Here is a 6000-nt window from a genome sequence, read left to right on the forward strand (position 1 = left end):
CTTGGAGAAATTATAAGGTTCAAATTTGTTTCAAAGAAGTTTCTCCTCCTCACTGGATGGTTTGGGCAACAAACCACTGTTGTTTGGAGACCCTTGAATGAGTTTCTGTTTTGGTGGGGGTGGGGGTGGGGGTGGTGGGGGGTGGGTGGGGGGAATTTTATTTTTTGACATTGGTAAGGCCAACTATGCTTTTATGGAGCTGAATGTTGGACAATCGTTCGAAGGTTGAATGTATAAAAATGAGGATGCTAATATGGTGATTTTTTAAATTGTGAATATAATTCTAGTATTTTTGTTGTTATTGGTTAGTTTTTGAGAAGCAAATGGTCCTAACAAAATAAAGAAAGAAGAATTATTTTGGAAGAACTGGAGGCTTGGTCGTTGTATAATGCCTAGGTAAAATGTTTAGTGTGGTGCTAGTGGTGACATTAATTTCATTCAAATAAGCATTGAGAGTAAGAGATGGCAATAGGATTAGGTTCCCACCTTGCATGAGAAGATTAGTTGTTTTCTCACAATGGAGCATTGTACACATTGACTACTAATCAAGGCTCCTTTATCCCTAGTAAGATTGGATGAGTACTGAATTTTGATAGAGTAGAGGTTGTTGAAGTAAACGTGGTGGTGTGCAATGAGGCACTCTTTAAAATTCATTGACGAGTATTGGGTTTTTTCGCTTTCTATTGAAGCTTAAGCTTTAACAGTCTTATATAAGCTTTCTGATTTGCCCTTTTATATTATCTAATTTCCCTTTACTGATCCAAGGGAAAAAAATACTATTAGATCCTTATGAAAAATTGGACACACTTAAGAACTGGAAAAAAATACAAGGGACCGAACACCTTTGAAAGATGCTTAACGTGGGCTTGGTAAAGCTTAATTTGAAGGAAGCGCTTTCCAACTCAATTTTGGGTTATGTTAGAAGAGTTACAGAACAATAGCTCCAAATTTATTAATTTAGTTGCTGGTTGAAATTTATGAGTGTTGATTCCACAAACTAGGATCAAAAGCATCCTTCACCGACTAATTACTAACCACTAACTTGCTTGCTTAGCAAAAATAAAAATGTTGAACGTCTGCTTCAACTGTTGATTAAAGTTCATTAGATTTTAAGGGAAATCTCAATATAAAAAGTTGTAGCCATTGCTAAGCCATTTTTATGACAGTAAGTATAACTGACGTAGATAAATATTGACAAGAAAAATGAGATATCCATTAATTCTAGTATTCCTTGCAAAATGAAAATAAAACTAGAAAGCACATGTGAAATATATATATATATTTCATTATTGGAAGTATATTGTGGAGTGCAGACAACCAATTTAATAGATTCACCAAATCTAAAATTTGAACACATGATGGTCCTCACATCTGTAGAGCATAGTCCTCTTTGAGTTGACATCACAGCTTCAAAACCAGCAAAGGTTGAAAACCTTCCATGAAAAATGACAGTTTCACATTATCAACACAAAAACAATTTACTTAAATAATAATGCTCTTTCAAGACCAAGAGGCTTACGAGTAGATCTCCAACATCCAGGTTGTTAGGAGGATGAAAAGTAACCACAATATTAGGAGAAGCCTTAGTGTTCATAGGCAATGGAATTGGTTCATCAATGGATGCTTTTGTATTTGAAGGAGATGGAACTACTAATTGGTTCATCAATGAGAACACTAAGGCCAAAAATAGAGATATCAAAACAAAACTGTACTACTTGAACTGTACATGAAACCTTAACCCTTGTTCTCTAACAGAATAAAGTAGGTAACATGTAACACTAAATAAAGTTAACACTAAGTTGGGTTCCCTAAAGAAGTTTTCGACATTAGCATTCCCTAGTTTTACATATAAGACAAAGTAACATGCTAGACTAGTGGTTGCTACACCAGTTTCCATTTGAATGAAGGAAATGGTTGGACCATGCAAGTATTTGTTGTTATTGATCATATTGTAGAGTCAATGATGATTTGTTACCATTATTTGACTTTTTAATAGCTTGGAAATGATTTGTATTTTGTTTAATTCTTATATGTTTTATTTTTTTATTGAAACAGAAAAAGTATAAGATAGGTGGTCGGCAACCCACAAGAACAAAGCTGTTCATCGATAGTCATACAAGGAGTGATGGTAGCACTCTCACTCCTGAGCTTGCCAAATCCCTCGTAAGTGATGTCATTTTTTTGGTTAAATTTTTTATTTTTATTTTGAAAAAATTACTTATCATCTTTATGTTTTCATTGTTTGTAGGGTCAATTAAACAATCTTATTAAAGAAGATCCTAGCTTTACCCATAAAGATATCAGCCATGATCCTATTTCCATTGTATGTATGACTTATATTATTTAATTTTGATTTTTTATTTACATATATTATATTAATCATAGTTGTGCATAGGTGTTTGGGAAAGATGGAAAAGGTAGGGTAAGAGGTATGGAGAGTGGATTTTCAAAGACTTCATTACGTTATACAACTTGAAGTCGGAATTATATGGATAAGTTTGAAAGTGAGATAATTAACTTAACTGAATTAGTTCATGTACTAATGAAAGATAAGAAGAAGAAAAAGAAGAACAAGAACAAGTACAAGAAGAAAAAATTATCTACATTTGAAGTTGGAGGTCCTTCTACTCAGGTAAGATGTAAAAACACTTCAGTTTTAGAGATTCTTCATTTAATTTTTCATTAATATTTAATTCATATAAATGATGAATTTTAGCTTACATATTTAATCATAAACAATTATTTTATTTTATAGGAAACATCAGATTCCACAATTCCTAATAGGCGAGGAGGTAAAGAACCAGTAGTACAACCATTACCATCATTGAATAATGGCAGTGTATGCTTATTGATGAACTTTAGAAGGAATGTGATCTACGCCAAAAGAACACTGGTAGATCCTGATAAGCCGGATATGAAATATTATTCAATTTGTATCGATGAGATCATTGACTCTTCAGCTGAGTTAATGGATAGAGCTGGACACCAAGGAACTTTACTTGATATTCTTTGTGCTGAGGTGATTAGATGGCCTAGGAGTCACTGTCGTGTATTTTGATATACTCATGTTCTGCTAATATTTCGATAACACATTTTCACATGTAACTGACTTATATTACTTAGATAAGTAATTTTTGTTTGTAACATGTTGAATCATTTTTTTTTAAATCTTATTATTTTTTGATACTATGAATTGAATGTTAATTGGTGTGGAGGATGTGAATGGATGGGGATGAGAGTGGATGGGATGTGAATGTGGATGTGGATGTGGATGTAAGTGGATGGGGTGAGATGGTTGATGTGGATGGGATGTAAGTGGATATGAATGTGATTTTTTTTTACAAGTATAGGTTGAAGAAAAAGTATTTGGGCATGTAAAACAGTGCTGATTGGGATGGTGTGGTTTAAAATAATTTGACAGTCTCAAATCTTTGAAAATATGGTTACAATACCATATTCGACGGCCTCTAGCCTTCGAAATATAGTATTTGACGGCCTAAACCAACGAAATTATGTTAAAAATCCCAGATTCGACATTTTTAGGCCGTCAAATTTATGAAATTCTATGGCTTAACGCCGATGAATTTATTTTCGACAATGCCCAATTCGACGGTTTTAAACCGTCGAATTTGGTGTATTTTCACGTAGTGTAAGTAAGTGATACTAAATATGACGATAATAGTGCCTTGACATAAGTTTCTTAAAAAATAGAAAAAATATCCTAATCTCTAATACATCTTAGACTAAAAGAGATTGTTGCTCATCAATATGCTCCTCATCAGGGACCTCTTTATAAAATTCCTCGTAAATTGACTCTTCAATAGTCGAGTAATCTAAAATGGTGAATGGTAGAGTAAGTAACATGGAGTTACTCAATAGAAAATATACCATTCTAACATCTAGTCATAACATGCAATGTAAAATCATGCTAAACATTTAAATAAATGCAAGTTTTATCATAACATATCATTTGAATAAAGACTAAATGCAAAGCAGTAAATATTTGTAATAATCATCTCTACCTATCAGTTCTATCATCCTTCAGAATCTTTAAATTAAAACATCAATTAATATAATAGCACAAATAAAAAAACATATATAATACAAACACAACGGTATAATCAATAAGAGATTTAAGTAATAGGTCGATATAACCGTCTTGACTATAGAAAATTGATATTCTAATATTTGACCTTCAATGTAGAATCCCACTGTTCTTTTCTGATTTTGTGGCCGGTTTAGCATACCAGAAATGGGTGGCTATTTATCCGGCTCAGACTAGCTGTTGATCAAGAACTCAATACTGAGTTCAACTAACGTTGAGGTCGACCATTTGATGACTACATACTCTTAGTAATCACTAACTACCTCAAGAGAGACTCTTCGTGTCTAATCCTATTAAGAAGCAAAACTTGTGAACCTCGACAATCTCTACACTATACAAAGATCTCTTACATATAGAATTTGTTAAGAAAGGAGAAATTTCTAGATTCCACAAGTTATGTTATTCTCCAAAGTATCCCATATTACCAATAGGCATAGAACTACAAGTGTTATTCTAGACTGACCTATCACTTTTGAAAATATAGCAATATATTAGTTTTTCTAGCCTTTCCGTGGTTCTTTTCTAGTAAACAAAATAATTTTTTTTTGAGTACATATAACTAATTTCTTTATTCCAAAAATATAAACCATGGTAGTGATTTCTAGCCAACATTATTGTAATACCCCAAATTTTTAACTCGTATCTTGAAAAAATCAAATGGTGATATTTTGAGAAAATTTTCTGAAGAGGAACTTAGAGTAAAATACTCTGATATTGTTTTGTTCATTTTCAAAGAAAATTGACTTCGTTATTAGATTCAAAAAAGTTGGAATATATATTTTATCCTGTAAACAAGTTCGAATTCGAGTTTAGATGAAAAAGTTATAAAATCCTCGATTTTCATGTTAAGTGGGATCCAAAATAGTGAAATTTTGTTAGAGCTAGAATCAGGAAAATCCGATGACACCATTAGGTCCACAAAGAAAAAATATTCAAAATGGAATACTCATTCGTCATTTTCGAGTCCGAATAGTTAAGTTAGTGCCAAAACTAGAAACAATAGAAAAATACCATAAATACCCTCCAGCCCTTATAAAAAGAATTAAACATTCTTTTATTCCATTTTCTCTTTCCCTACTCATAAAGAAATCAGCCCATTTCCTTCACTAAGGGTTTCGACTCATTCTCGACAAGATCCCTCACAATCAAGTCTAAGTTGAATATTGACGAAGAAGGCAAAGTTGTCGGCGTTGTCAAGCTCCACGTTTTCACCCTATCCAACCTTCATTTCCTTTTCATTCTCTTAGGTTCTCATAAAAAATCAGTAAAGGGGTTTCGATTCTACTCACTTAGAATCTCATCCAACTAGGGGAAGAGTCGTTCTTCGTCATGGACGGAGGAAAACACCTCCATCGAGGGTTTCACAACCATCCCGATTCGTTTGGCACCCAAGTTCAACCAATTTTGAAGTTTTGGAGCACCAATCCTTGATTTACAAGCTAGCTCATCGTGTCCAACAACCACAACCTGTAAGGGACTCTCAATTCTTAGTAGTAACCTTAGATTTTGAAAATGTGCATTTAGGTTTTTTAAGAAAACTTGTTATTTGTATTTATAAATCATAGAAATCTTGTGTTTGAGTTTAAATTCATATTAAAATTAGACATTTGATGTATTTTTATCAAGATTTAATAACAAATTCGTGGGTGGGTCGAAGAACGGAAGAAAAATCTAAAAAATGGATCGAGAAATTGAGAATTCGTGAAATGATTCAGTGTTATCGGCAGGAGCTGGCGATGCCACCAACACCCGCCGAAGGCAATTCTGTCGATTCCACTGATAGAATCATGTTTCTGTCACTGACAATCATCGACCAAAATTGTTCAAAACAGCCTCTAACTTTTGGGTTCTCTTCCTTATGCCTTATACATATTTTTCTACCCTTTATTTCATTA

This window comes from Akebia trifoliata, chromosome 4 (genome assembly GCF_017979445.1).
Source record: "Akebia trifoliata isolate Shusen 1 chromosome 4, ASM1797944v1, whole genome shotgun sequence".
NCBI lineage: Eukaryota > Viridiplantae > Streptophyta > Magnoliopsida > Ranunculales > Lardizabalaceae > Akebia > Akebia trifoliata.